The sequence below is a fragment of the Bubalus bubalis genome, chromosome 14 (genome assembly GCF_019923935.1).
Source record: "Bubalus bubalis isolate 160015118507 breed Murrah chromosome 14, NDDB_SH_1, whole genome shotgun sequence".
Taxonomy (NCBI): Eukaryota; Metazoa; Chordata; class Mammalia; order Artiodactyla; family Bovidae; genus Bubalus; species Bubalus bubalis.
In genome coordinates, this window is record NC_059170.1 from 5,772,934 (window position 1) to 5,787,791 (window position 14,858).

The 14,858-nt window shown below is 49.9% G+C and overlaps 3 long non-coding RNA genes across 4 annotated transcripts; 1 reads left to right on the plus strand and 2 right to left on the minus strand.

The window, feature by feature from the left end:
- Positions 1 to 1,908: 1,908 nt before the first annotated feature.
- Positions 1,909 to 12,567, minus strand: LOC123329130. The gene is made up of 3 exons (XR_006544306.2): positions 12,138 to 12,567; positions 11,435 to 11,502; positions 1,909 to 1,969 (listed from the first exon to the last, which is right to left on the minus strand). It is a non-coding gene; the product is annotated as an uncharacterized LOC123329130 (long non-coding RNA).
- On the minus strand, positions 7,810 to 9,357 carry LOC123329128. Of its 2 annotated transcripts, XR_006639926.1 has the most exons (3): positions 8,637 to 9,348; positions 8,169 to 8,398; positions 7,810 to 7,934 (listed from the first exon to the last, which is right to left on the minus strand). It is a non-coding gene; the product is annotated as an uncharacterized LOC123329128 (long non-coding RNA). The 2 variants fall into 2 exon arrangements; XR_006544304.2 differs by having other exon boundaries at positions 7,810 to 8,223; positions 8,637 to 9,357.
- LOC123329129 lies at positions 9,581 to 10,804 on the plus strand. The gene is made up of 2 exons (XR_006544305.2): positions 9,581 to 9,769; positions 10,208 to 10,804. It is a non-coding gene; the product is annotated as an uncharacterized LOC123329129 (long non-coding RNA).
- Positions 12,568 to 14,858: the final 2,291 nt, after the last annotated feature.

A 14,858-nucleotide genomic window follows, 5' to 3' on the forward strand; every position in this document is an offset into this window, starting at 1 on the left:
TGAGGGCTTCTGCTGAGGAAAGGGAGGCCGATATTATGCCCAAGAGAGAATTATTTGTTTGCAGCGTTCATGGGTCCTCCATATGAGAAAATGGAGGAGCTGGGATGGCCCTGAGAGAGGAAGCTTGGCCCGGCCTCAGGGGATGCTCCAGGGAGGGCAGGAAGCCTACCTGATTTTCCCAGGAGGAGCAAAGGTACCCACCTGGAAGCAGCAGGATATTTCAGACTGAAGGAACCGTGTACACAAAAGCCCCAGAGTGGCTCAAGGAACCTCAACAGCCAAGTTTGGCTGAAAGAGCATCAAGAAGGTGGGGTGTGGGGAGTCAGGAACAGGTGGAGAGATGTTGGGGTGCAATTCACTGAGGCCGAGAGGCAGGGATGGACCCAGGACATGCAGGGTGCCGTGGGGTCCCTGAAGGCACATCCCACTTCCTGCAGGAACCTCAAGGGACTGCCAGTGGCCCCCTTTGACAGATGGGAAGCTGAGGTGATGAGGAGCCGGGAGCAGCAAGGGAGCTTTCCCCTGAAGTGCTCAGAGCAGCTGATTGAAGAGGATCCTTGTGGAGAAAACTCCTGCCTCTCTGGGACTCGACGCCCCACGTGAGCTAGAACAGACCACAGGCGTCAAGTCTCCCGGCGGCTCAGCTCCAGCCCCAAAGCCTTCTCCACTGTTCATCCAACCTGCCCCTCCCCGGGCCCTGCAGCCAGAGTCCACGCATCCAGGGTGGGATGGGTGATGCAGGGGACAGGGCCCAGCTGTCCTCACCGTCTGCGCCTTCCGAGCAGAATCCCCCAAGGAGGATATACAGCTGGCACTCAGCCAGACCTCCAGAGCCTGGCTGGCAGGAGCTCAGCATCCAGTGTTTGGTCTCGTTTTGTTGTTTTTAATAGAAAAATGTTCCCTGCACCACCAACTCTTTCCTGGGCAGGGTTTGGAAACCATCTCCAGATGGGGAATAATTTTAGGGGAGAGGAACGGCTAAAATTACGGGCCAGTTTGCTGCCAGCTCCCACTGGGACGAGCCAGCCTTGGCCCTGGAACTTTCCGGAGGTGGGGCGGCCGGGTCTGAGCTGCGGAGAGAAGGGAGGGTGGATGGCTGAGCCTGGGTGAGCTGCGGTCTGGTCACAGGGGCACCCTGGGGAACCTTCCACCCACGCCAGGCTCCTCACCCATCCTTATTCCTCACGAACATCCCCAAACATCTGCACTTGACTGCCATTTTACAGCAGATGCCAAGGCTAGAGGGTGTTGCCATCAGCCCCAGGGAAACTGACGAGTCAGACGGCCCAGGCTCTGCCACAGATAAACCACAGGGATAAGGAACGAATGGCAGGGGAAGCAGACATTGAAAGACTGAGCAGATATCAGTTTTGTTGTTTTGGCCTCGCTGGCTTGTGGCATTGTAGTTCCCCCCCGCAGGGATCGAACCAGGGCCCTCAGCTGTGAAAGTACAGACTCCTAACCACTGGACCACCAGGGAATTCCTCATCAAAAAATTTTTTTAATGGGCAAGACAAAATATAGTCTAGGGATACATGCGGAAGTGATAAAACTATAAAGAAACACAAACGTTGACTCTAGAAGTCAGGGTCCTTCTGGAAGGAGGGAGGGGCTGTCCCTGAGTGGGACAGGGCTCCTGTGGGGGCTTTTGGGGTAACTGCCCAAGTTCTGCTCTTCGCCTGGAGATGGTCACAGGGACGTCCAGCTGCCTTATCAGAATCACGCAGGTATGTGTTTGCACCGTGTGCCTTTATGTATCTGTGTTTTATTTAAAAAAAAAAAAAAAGATTGAAGGGAAAGACTGAAGGCAGGAGGAGAAGGGGACAACAGAGGATGAGGTGGTTGGATGGCATCACCGACTCAGTGGACATGGGTTTGGCTGGACTCCGGGAGTTGATGATGGACAGGGAGGCCTGGTGTGCTGCAGTCCATGGGGTCACAAAGAGTAAGACACGACTGAGCGACTGAACTGAAAAAAAAAAAAAAAAAAATTTTTTTTTTAATGGAAATGTCCCCATGCAGATCAAGGAAGGGAGGCTTGGCGGAGTGGAGTGGCTTTCCCAGGGGTGAGTAGAGACCTGAGATCGGAACCCAGCCTGTAATCCAAGGGTCTGTGCTGGGGCCTGGGGGTGAGAGAGATGCGCTCCCACCTCCCAGCACTGGGAGGCGGAACAGTGGGGCCGATCAGGAGTCTCTCCCACCAGGACACCCAGAGATTCTGGATAAAACATTGTACAGAGCCTTGTAAGGGGATGACTAGGCTGGCAGAATTGAAGGGAAATACCTCTTCAGGGGCTACTGGCTGGGAGTGGTCTAGTAGCTAAGTCGAGCCTGACTCTTGAGACCCCATGGACTGTAGCCCGTCAGGCTCCTCTGTCCATGGGATTTCCTAGGCAAGAATACTGGAGTGAGTAGTCATTTTCTTCTACAGGGTATAATTCCCTGTGCTACACAGACCTTGTTCTTTTCATCTGAGAGATTCTGTCCTTAATCTTGATAGTTTTTGAGGAGTACAGGCCAGTTATTGAAATAATTATTGATCATCGTTAACATTTACTAGTGATGTTCAGTTTGATCAGCTGATGGCTGGTGAGGGTGCTGAGGGTGGAAGCAGGGAGGCTGAGGAGGAGGCTTATGGCAGTTGTCCATGCAGTGGTGGCAGGAGAGGTGCAGGGACTGAGGAAGGTTAGATTTGGGACCCTGGGGGAAGGGACCTCCTTTGGGCTCAGGGGTGCATCCTGCCTGCCCCCTGCATCTCCCATAAGCTGTGAGTTGGGCAAGTTACTTCTTCTGTGACTTAGTTTTCTCATCTGTGAAATGGGGATGATGGCACCTCTCTAGAGGTGATTATTAACACATCTAAAGCACGTGGCTTCTAGTAAGTGCTAGGAAGTGTCGGCTGCTGTTACTCATTATTAGAATCTTATCATCTCCCTCCAAACTTCCCAGCTGTGAATCCAGCCTCCAGAACTCCGTGTAAACCTGGAGTTTAACTCTTGAAACTGAGTTTCTCATCCATGAAACTTGCTCTGACCCCGAAGGTCCCAGCCCCTAAAATCCAGGACTCCTCGAGCCCTGTGACCCCCATCACTAAGTTTCTGACCCTGACTCCAGTCTCCCCTGTCCTGACGGAGACCGGTGTGTTGGTGTCCACTGGACGTGGGATCACGGCACGTCTTCCCTTCTGTCCCTACCCGCCTGCACACTTGTCCCTGATACTTGTCTTCCGCCACCGGCCACTTCACTGTCTCCACGGCCTGTCCAGGTCAACATCTTTCCTCACCTTCATTACTACAAACACTTCCTTGCTCATTATCTTGAGTTAAAAAGAAAGTGGTTGTATGTTTAACTTCAAGTCATGGTGCCTCTCATACAAGTTCGAACAATACAGAAGCATGTCAACGTTGAAATTGTCATTCATTTGCCATGTCGTGTCCAACTCTTTGTGACCCCATGGACTGCAGCTCGCCAGGCTTCCCTGTCCTTCACCATCTCCCAGAGTTTGCTCAAATTCATGTCCATCGAGTCCATGATGCCATCCAATATCTCATCCTCTGTTGTCCCCTTCTCCTCCTGCCTTCAATCTTTCCCGGCATCAGGGTCTTTTCTAATGAGTCAGCTCTTCGCATCAGGTGGCCAAAGTATTGAAGATTCCGTCTGAGCATCAGTCCCTCCAATGAATATTCAGGACTGATTTCCTCTAGGATCAACTGGTTTGATATCCTTGCAGTCCAGGGGATTTTCAAGGGTCTTCTCCAACACCACAATTTAAGATCATATATTAAATCTGAAAAGTCATTAACGGTAGTGATTTGTGTGTGTGTGCAAGGTGGGGAGGTACATCCATATATTTTCCTATGATTCCATTTTCCCACTTAATTTCCAGAGCCCAAATAGGGGTCAAGAGACATGAGAAGGTCCTCCTTTACTGGAATCTTGGTCAGGCTGCCACTTTTTGCTCTTGTGTCAACGTGTATCATCTTTTTAGGTTCCATGCATAAGCGGTATCATATGTTCGTCTTTGTCTTAAATCCCATGTAAACTTACTTCACCCAGTATGACAATCTTTAGGCCCATCCATGTAACTGCAAGTGGCTACACCTCATTCTTTTTTATGGCTGAGTAATATTCCATTGTATATATGTGCTGCACCTTCTTTATCCATTCATCCGTTGATGGACATTAAGGTTGCTTCCACTTCTTGGCTATTACGGTAAACTTCTGTTTTAACCAGGGGTTCCATGATAACTTAGCTGGTAAAGAATCTGCCTGTAATGCAGGAGACCCCGGTTTGATGCCTGGGTCAGGAAGATCCACTGAAGAAGGGATAGGTTACCCACTCCAGTATTCTTGGGCTTCCCTGGAGGCTCAGCTGGTAAAGAATCTGCCTACAATGCAGGAGACCTGGGTTCGATCCCTGGGTTGGGAAGATCCCCTGGAGAAGGGAACAGCTACCCACTCCAGTATTCTGGCCTGGAGGATTCCATGGACTGTCTAGTCCATGGGGTCACAAAGAGTCAGACATGCCTGAGCGACTTTCACTTTTCTGTTTTTAAATTGAGAGTGAGGCAGACACCTTTTATTTGTTGAGTTAAACATGCTATTATTGGTTTGTATCAGGGATCTCCATGGCTTTACTTTGTTTTGTTGTGTTTTCTCCCCTCATCCTTAATGCCCAGACCACGACAGCTGTCTCCGGTTGTGTATGTGTCTTTTGTAAAACAAGTAGCATTATTTTATGCATGGGTGTTTTTAATTTAGAGACAAGTTCTTCTGTTTTCTCTCCTCTTTCATTCAACATTCTGTCTCCAAGATCTCTGCGTGCTGCTATGCTGAAAAGTCATTTATTTCTGCTTGCTTCCTAGCAGACCATTTGCTCATGTCCTTTGGCGCAGAACATTTTTTTGTCATGAGAAAACCTGGGCCCTGAGCCTGCCTCCTTTGAAGCCAGGAGGGCGCGCACCGCTGGGAGAGGAGAAATTTCCAGCTGCTACGTGACTAATGGGGTCCTGCTGGGCCGGGGCAGCTGTCTGCACCCGCTGGAGGCCATGGGAGGGGGCTTAGGGAGGATTATGGGGTCAAGCAGAGATGGGGTCAGGGCCGGGACAATCCGCCCTTGGAGCTGCCCAGACCTCCGGCCTTCTCTCTGGGCCTGGCAGAGCCACGAGCAGCCGGTCCAGGAATGGGCAGAGCCAAGCGGTGAGGGAGGGAGACCACGCACACCCATCCCCTCTTTGTGGGGTTGGGATGACTTCGTGGGACGCGCTCTGGCGGGTATCATGAGGCCAGGGGCTAAGTCACGGTGCCCAGCCCTAAGTGCGTGGGCTTCCTCTGGACCAAGGTCTCCTGAGTAAGACAGGGAGGACCCCTGGGTGTCCGAGTCACCTCCCCCGCCTCCCTTTCCTTCATTTCCCCACAGTCTGCTCCATTCAGCCATCCACTCACCAAATGTTATTGAGCTCTGATTAAGCACCAGGCACTGGGCATAAAGTAGTAAACCAGATGGACAATGATCTGTGTCCTCCTGGGGCTCTGCTGCATGTGTGTGTGTGTGTGTGTGTGTGTGCATGTGTGTGTGTGTAGTAGGTAGACTAATAGTCATCTCACCCCCGTTCATGTCCTAATCCCTGGAACCAGCAAACACGTGAGGTCACAGGGGGAGTTAAGGCAGCAGGTAGAAGTAAGGTTGTTGTGCAGCTCACCTTGAGCTGGGAGATGGTCCTGGATTATCTACTGGGCCCTGTTTTTATTTATTTACTTTAAATATTTCTTGATTTGGCTGTGCCAGGTCTCAGTTGCTGCACATGAGATCTTTGATCTTTGCTGCGGTGTGCGGGATCTTTAGTTGCAGCATGTGGCGTCTAGTTCCCTGACCAGGCATCAAACCCTGATCCCCTGCGTTGGGAGCGTGGAGTCCTAGCCACGGGACCAAGGGAAGTCCCTACTGGGCCCAATTTAACTGCAAGAGTCCTTGTAATCCAAGAAGGAAGGAGGAGAGTCAGAGCCAGAGGGACGCGGCACGAGACAGACCAGACCCGCCTCTGCAGCTCTGAGGACAGAGGTGGGGCCACGAGCCCAGGAATGCAGGCAGCCTGGAGAAGCCGGAAAAGACACAGAAGCAGATATTTCTCTCTGAATCTCCCCGAGGAGCTCAACCCTGCCCCTTAATGGTGGCCAAAGAAGATCTCATTTGAACTTCTGACCTCCAGAACTGTAAGATAAATTTGTATTGTTTTAAGCAACCAAATTGTAATGCGTTACAGCTGCAAAAGGAAACTCATACCTAACAAACACGTGAGGCATCTGATACATGAGATGGTGGTAAGTGCTGTGGGAAAAAATAAAGCCAGGTGGAGGACAGGGGATGTTGGCATGGTTTGCAGTTTTGAGCAGAGGGAACAGGCAGGCGGGGCCTCCCTGAAAAGGTCACACTTCACAGAGGCCTGAAGGAGGTAAGGATGTGAGCCAGGCAGTTAATGGGGGAACATGGTACCAGCTGGAGGGACAGGCAGGTGCAAAGGCCCTGAGGTGGGAGTGAGCTTGGTATGTTCGAGGCACAGCAGGGCAGCCACCGTGACGGTGGCAGAGTGAGCTGGGGAATGGAGGTAGGGGAGGTCAGGGGGATTGTGGGCAGTCAAGTGAGCTCTGGTGAGGGGGCTTGGCATGTAGGAGCTGCCCTCCCTGGTTTGAAAAGATCCCACATGACACAGAGTAACTAAGCCTGTTGACCACAACTATTGAGCCTGTGCTCTGGCCCAGGAGCTGCTACTACTGAAGCCTGCATGCCCTAGAGCCTGTGCCCCACAACCAAGAGCAGCCCCAGCTCATGGCAACTAGAGGAAGTCCGTGAGCAGCAACAAAGACCCAGCACAGCCAAAAATAATGAATTAATTAATTAAAAAGAAAAGATCAGCCCCTTTCCCAGGTCTGCCCAGACTGCTGCCATGATTTCCTGCTCACTAAAGTGAAGAAGGAATGTGCCCACCCCCTATGCCATCATCCCATCCCAGGTCTTGCTTCCTAGGTCAGCCTGTTGCTTGGAATCCTTCTCTGAATCTCAATGCCTGATACAGCCTGGTCTAGGCAGGGTGGGCAGAGACACCGTGACCTCCATCTCGCCCTAGAACTGCCAGGCCTGGGAGGAGACGGCTGCATTGCCTCCCTTGGGATCAAGGCCAAGCGGGACCACCTGTGCCCTGGGCTTGAGCAGCTGGGCTGGCGGCCAGAGGATGAGAGTCAGCAGCCACCTCCCCTCCACTGTCTGTGCTCCCTGACCTGGTACTGGTGGCTCGCCCTCTCTGGGCCCCAGTCTCCACATCCAAAGGCAAAAGAGGTTGTATTAATCAGGGGTCTCGAGCTGACAGCCTGTAACCACATCCTGCCCAAAGACGTGTTTACGTGTTCTAGATTAGTGGTCAGCACTTCAGAGTTGAGAAACTTCTCGTAAACTCCAGATTCCTGGCTTCTTTTAAGAAATGAGAAGGTCTGGCAGGTGGTGCCTGGAGCTGACTCGGGGCTATCACCGTCAGCGCCCCGCCCACTCCGTCATTTCTGACTCGTGTGTTGAGATGCTGGGACGTCTGAGTTTACAGCCCTGGATGCTGAGACCCTTCCAGCTCCAATTTCGTTCACTCAACAGCTATTCCTTGAGCATTTAGTATGTGTAGGACCTATGAGAGAAGCCTGACAAGCCTGTTTCACAGACGAGGGAAGTGAAGATCAGGGAAGGGGGGACTGTGGTTTACTAGGCTCACGGAGTTGGCATTGAGGTTGCATCTGAGCCACAAATGATTGACAACTGATCCCAAAGATCTTTCGCCAAAATGTATTAAGTACTGACACGGGCCGGGGCCATGGCCCTGAACTGGACAGACCAGGTCCTGCTTTCATGGGCTGATGTAGTTCCTGGAGTCACAGCGATCAACCAGGAAAACCTGGAATTCCAGGAGAAAGGTAGATGAGCAGGGTGGTGGCAGGCCCAGGAGGGAAGAGGTGATGCTGGAGCTGCTTCCCATAGAGTGAGGGCTTGAGGCTCGAGCCCTGAGGTCCCCCTTCCTCCTCCTGTGACCATCGTGGACACTTCGCTGAGACCCATCCCTCTCCAGGCACCGACTTTCTACAAAGATTCTGGTGACATGTGGCTCTGGAGTCCCACACTCGCTGCTTACGTGCTGTGTGAACTTGAACAAGAGGCTTAGCCTCTCTGTGCCTCAGTTTCCAAGTCTGTAAAATGGAGACAGCATGGGTATCTACCACCGAAGGACATTGGTGGTGATACAAAATGACGAATTACAGTCGCCTAGGATGTAGCTGGGGCTCAGTCATCGGGAACTGTGATCAGAAAGTCCTTCCACTGGGGAGAGTCCGGAGGCTAAGTAGACTACAGAGTATCCACTCCCTGGAGGATGGGGTAGTGGGAGGAAGACGGGGTTGCAGGACACATTCCCGGGGAACCCCATGCACAACAGTGGGATTGGAACCCACCACTGACTCTACCTGCGGGAATTTTCCACCCAGAGGAGGGGCCTGGGCAGCCCCTTGGGCAGACAGGAGGCTGGGGTCTGGGTGGGACCCTCTGCTGTTCACTCCCACCAGGAAGGTGCCGGAGGAAATGTTTTCACCACCCATGTTTTTACCTTCAGTGTCCCAGGAGCCCAGCCCCACTGGCCGCAGGCTTGGGAAGCAAATGCAGGTTTTCACCTTTTCCACATGCTGAGAGGGGCCAGGACCTCTGCAGAGAGACACCGTGAAGCTCTGACGTAGTCTCCTGCAGCTCCTCCTAGTCCCCGGATCTCCTGGGACAGGGATTCTCCCAAGGAGAGGATGGAAGCAGAGATGGGGTGGGGTGGGGGTGGGGCTAAGAAAGGCCTGTGTAGTCCCCACCTCTTTCACAGTGCAGACACATAGTAGGTCTTCAACAATGTTCCAGCAATGGATGGATGGTTAGGACTTAATCCTGAGAACACTGATCTTGGAGGAAAGTTACTGGGTCATCACGATCCTGACCACAGACTTGTCGAGACCAAGGGCAACTCCCCTCCCTCCCGGCTCCCTCAAGTCCAAGCATCTCTCCATGCAGCTCCCTTTGGAGACTGAGCCATGTGCTGCCCCGGGTCCTGTGTGGGTTTTAACTCCCCTTGATGCTCAGCGCAGTGCATTTGTGCCTGTGACATGCTGAATAAATGAACACACGTGGAGCCCACCAAGCTTAATCAGGTAGCTCTGGTGTCCCAGGTGTCAGTCACGGGGGCATCTAATCACAGCCAGCCCATGAGAGGTAAGATTACTGACATTCTGCAGATGGAGCAAGTTGAGCCTCAGCGATCTCACTAGGAAGGGATTTTAAAAATAAATAAATTTTTTTAAAGAATGAAAAGTCACTCAGTTGTGTCTGACTGTTTGAGACCCCATAGACTGTAGCCCACGAGGCTTCTCTGTTCATGGGATTCTCCAGGCAATAACACTGGAGTGGGTAGCCATTCCCTTCTCCAGGGAGTCTAGGGATGAGCTCTTTCAGCTGTGTCTGCTGGTCTCAGAATGACTTCAACACGAGGTCTGCTCTTTTAGGTGAGGGAAGGGGAGCCATATAAGCAACCACAATGGTGTTGGTATTTCTTGAGCATTTGTTTTGTGCCAGACTTTCTAAGTATTATTTATCCTTCCTGAGTCAGTCGGGGCCCACCAAAGACACAGAATGTATCAAATTGATGAATGAATGAATCTGTAATGAATGAAAAACCTCCATCCCAGTCCTTCCCATCCCCCAGAGGTAGCTGATCTTATTTCTTCCAGATCTTATTCCCGTGGTTCTAAACCATGGAGGATTTTGCCAGCAGGGCACATTTGGCAGTGCCTGGTGACATTTTGGTGTCACACCTGGGGGACTGGTGCTACCAGCATCTAGTGGGTAGAAGCCACGGATGTTTCTAAACGTTCTGAAAGCCCAGGACAATCCCCAATGGAAAATTATCTGCCCCAGATTGTGTCCCAGTTGAGAAACTTTGCCTAATTCTTATTCTGTGCAGCCACATAAATGTATACAGACATGTAGAAGATACAAATATTTTTTGGGGTGGGTGTTTTAAAATAAGTGGCATAATACTGTATCTATCATTCTGAGCTTGCTTTTCTTGCTTAAAAATACATTTTGGAGATTTTTTGGGTCAGCATATGCAAACCTTCCCAACCTTTTTTTTTTTAACTGCAGGACACATGAAGATTGGTTCCAGTTTGGGATTATTACAAACATTGCTTCAATAAATATTTTTGGATTTCTCATTTCTGTGAGGCAATAAGTCACTAAAAATTTTTTTCTGCTTTGGCTGGGTTGAGCTGAGATTTTTGCTCTTACCACTAAAGCACCTGGAACTCTAGGGAGGGTTGAGGAGATTATTTCAAAGATCCTTCAAGTGTAGACATTTCCTGAAGCCTTAAGTGGAGTGCATACCAGCTGGAGGAAGTGCCCTGTATAAGAAGGTAGGGAGCTCACGGAGAGGTTTAGCAGAGAAAGAGAGGGCATGCCAGGCGGCAGGGACACAATGGTAACCGATGATAAAACTCGCCCTAGCAATGACCTCAAGCTTCAAGCCAGGTGCTAAGGCACCCACCCACCCCTCCAGATGCAGCATCAGCCCTGCCCAAGAGCCTATTGGAAAGGCAGAATCTCCTGCTCTGGCAGATCTACTGAGTCAGCTCTGCTTTTAACAAAACCCCTAAGAACTTCCCTGGTGGTCCAGCATCTGCCTTCCCATATGGAGGAAACAGGTTCAATCCCTGGTAAGGGAACAAGAATCCCGCATGCAGCGGGTGTGTGCCATAACGCAATGAAGACCCAGAGCAGCCAGAATTAAAAACAAAACAAAACTGAGTCTTCCAGCTGTCTCCGATGCACTTAAAAGATGGAGAAGGACCAGTTTCGGTTCAGAAACCTCCAGAAACATGCTTTTATCCTACAAGAGAGAAGAGTGGACCGAACTGCAGTGTCTCTCTGTTTTCACACCTCTCAAACACCTTTCAACGCTTTCCACTTTGGTGAAAGAACAGAGAAGGAAAAGAAGATGCAGACACAGTCACCTGTGTGCCTGTGGACATGCACGCATGCACACAACACAGGCAACGTCACCACCACTCACGTGATGGCTAACAGGCGCCTATTTCTTTAATGAACACCGTTTCCTACCAAAGTAAGTGCAACGCTCCATGCATTCTCCCACCAAGATCGTCAAGCTCTGGGAGTCATCCCAGGCGAGAGGTCAGAGGTGATGCTTCAGACACTTAAAGGACAGTCGTGGTAAAACCGATAGCATGAAGGCCCTTTTCAGTCTTTTCATCGCCTGGAAGGAGAACCCAGTGGCTGGGTCTGTCATCTCTGATGGAGGGCAGAGCCCACTGTGGCTTTCATTGTCAGGAACTTGACTCTAATTACTCAACTCACCCGAAGGCCCCTCCGTCAAAAATCCACCTTCTTCAACAGCTCGGAGTCACATCTTGTATGGCAACCATCTGTATAAACAAAGTATTTTGGGGTCAAGAAAAGTGGTTCTTCACTGTGCACCATTTTTTAGCATAATTGTCCCCTCACTTCTAACTGCTTGCAAGACTGGGCTTAAAGAAACATATCATTTTCTTCCACATCTCTTAAGAAAACAAAAACAATTTGAATTCCATGGCTCCCTGAGGGAGGTGACTGCTGGCACCCAGTTCTGCCCTGGAAGGCTTTGGATGTCAAACGGAGAAACAAATGTTTTTTTTCCAGTCTCCAGTCTCCTGGCCTCTGGCCTCAGCTCCTTTTCCTTTCCCCGGATTCTGTCTCCCCAAATCTCCTGGACCACCTCTAAGTCTCCATCTGTCCACCCACGAAGGGAAAGAGAGTTTACACTGCAAATATTTAGCCTGAAGGTCTCGGACAGAGTTTGGGGGAGGGTCCTAGCAGCAAGGTTCCAGGCTAGGACGCCCTCACTGCTTCTCCCAACAGCCTCATCTTGGTCCTCCCCCTGTCCTCATCTCCCTCAGCCCCATCATCCAGGGCAACCTAAAGGATGCTTGGTGATGATGGGTGAATCTGGCTCCCCTATAATCTCTATCACTGCTCCCAAAGCCAGCCCCATAAGCATACAATCTAAGTTAATGTGACTCACCTCCCCAGCAGGCTAACCCTAGATCACCTCCCAGACCACTGCCCCCAAGACAGTCAATTCCTAGGCAGGTTGATAAGAAGTCTAGGGGTCCCCAAGGAGAGAGAGGTCTGGAATTCTCAAGGAGGAAGAAAGGACCATCGTTTTTTTTCTCTCTACATTCCTTAGGATTATATAACAATAATGTATTCTGCTTGAGGACAGTCTCTGGAAAAAACCGTCTGGCTAATCCTGTTATCTTAAAATGTAAATTATGGGAGTGGGTCTAATGAGGTCTTTACAACCTCCAGGCATTCTTTTGACTCACTGTAATAAGTAATTAAAAAGTATATAACTCCATTGCTAACACTAGTGAGGGGGTACTCTTTCTGCCCCCTTTTGATGTCAATGTCAGAAGCTTTCTCTATCTCCTTTATACTTTAATAAAATTCTATTACACAAAAGCTCTGAGTGATCAAGCCTCATCTCTGGCCCCGGATTGAATTCTTCTCCTCCGGAGGCCAGGAATCCCAGTATCTTTCGTGGTTCAGCAACAACCTTTCATCCTGGGGGCTCATCCAGGATTCTTCAGGACAAGGTAAGGATGCTTGAAGCTCTAGATCTTTGTTCTCCTAGCAAACACGTTTTCTGCTGTACTTTACTAACTTCCCTGGCGGATCAGAGGTTAAAGCGTCTGCCTGCAATGCGGGAGACCTGGGTTCGATCCCTGGGCTGGGAAGATCTCCTGGAGAAGGAAAAGGCAACCCACTCCAGTACTCTTGCCTGGAGAATCCCACAGACAGAGTAGCCTGGTAGGCTACAGTCCATGGAGTCGCTAAGAGTCAGACACGACTGAGAGACTTCACTTTCACTTACACTTACTAACTCTACAGTGTGCTTGTGTGATTGAATGACACACCCTGCGTGAAGCAAGTGAGGAGCCCTGCTCTGCTGTTCCACGGTGACCTCATACGGCTTATGGCAGAAACCCGTCGGGGGTTTATACTGACCTACCAATACCAAGAGACACCCAATGTCTCCTTCGGGGACTGACCAGAAATGGGCAAAGCGTGTGGACCGAACTCTCCTTTCTCGGTCAAACTATCTGGTTTATTTGACCATTTCGTAACTCCTTGGGTATTAGAACTACTAATCTAATCTGTTGGATCACAGACTTTCAAGGGACTTGTGATATATGCTGTTATTGTGTACTGTTACCTTGGTCCCAAACTTAGATTGGTATTCAGGAAGCGCCTAGCCTCGCTAGGAATTGAAAGGTTGTTGTTGAATCACACGAATACACCGGGATTCTTGGCCCCTGGAGGAGAAGAATTCAATCCGGGGCCAGAGACGAGGCTTGATCACTCAGAGCTTTTGTGTAATAAAGTTTTATTAAAGTATAAAGGAGATAGAGAAAGCTTCTGACATAGGCATCAGAAAGGGGCAGAAAGAGTACCCGCTTGCTAGTGTTAACAATGAGATTATATAATCCAAAGAATGTCTGGAGGTTGTAAAAACCTCATCAGACCTACTCCCATAATTTACATTTTAAGATAACACTGTCCTTAGGCAAGATACATCCTTGTAAAGACCAGGTCTACTCCCATAATTAACATTTTAAGATAACAGAAGGTTGAATCCAAAGACTGTCCTTAGGCAGGATACATTATTGTTATATAATCCTAAGGAATGTAGAGAAGGGAAAAAAGTTTGTCCTTTCTTCCTCCTTGAGAATTCCAGACCCCTCTCTCCTTGGGGACCCCTAGACTCCCTATCAACCTGCCTAGGAACTGACTCTCTCATTATCAAAAGCTAGATGGAGCTCTAGCTCTAAGAGCATCTCGGAGGTTAAAGGTTACTCAGATTGGACGTGCAATGGGTTTCTTCCTTTGGTAACTCTAGCTCTTAGTGGACCAGAGGAGGCTTTCCAGTGGATTTTGTCCCAAACTCCTTAGATATTCTTTTTGTGGAATCTGTGGGAATGAAATGGAAGGACTGGCCCTAAAAAAACTCGAGGACAAAAATCACTTTTTCCTCACTGGCCAGCTGTTCTCTTTTGCTATCGTTTATACTGGTATGGTAATCCTTGGAAGGAACATCTCAGTTTTATGTTCGTACCGGTCTTACTGTGGTCAGGAATATACTCAGGGTGGTGCACACACACTCAGGTGACGAATGTTTCCCCCAGCGGTCTTAGCTGGGGAGGCATTCTGGAATGTTACTCTGATTGCACCCTGGGTGGCATCAGAGGCAAGCAAGGTTTTAATGGTGAGGAGCTAGGCATCAGTCTGGGATGCCATCAGGTCTACCCCTGATGCATCTCCACCCCGTCTTGGTGGTAGAACCGGGAGGAACAAGTACAGCACCTGTGTCGGTAAGGGACAAAGTGCTACCAGGGAAGGAAAGCTTTGGTGTAAAGTCTGTCTACACCCCCATCTAGAGCAGGGAGAGACGCCTCCAGTAGAATGATGGCGCTGGTCACTTTTTTTCTCTCTTACAAATGGGAGCTAACAATTCCAGCCTCACTCATTTGAACTGTGTCCTGAAAAACTGGGATAGATTTGATCCCCAGAGCTTAAAGAAGACACGCCTGGTCTTCCTATGTGATACTGTATGGCCGTGGTACCCACTGGAGGATGGCGAACGGTGGCTAGTTGGAGGGTCTCTTAATTATAAGACTGTTTTACAATTAGACCGGTTCTGTAGAAAACAAGGGAAATGGGTAGAAGTAGCATATTTGTTGTC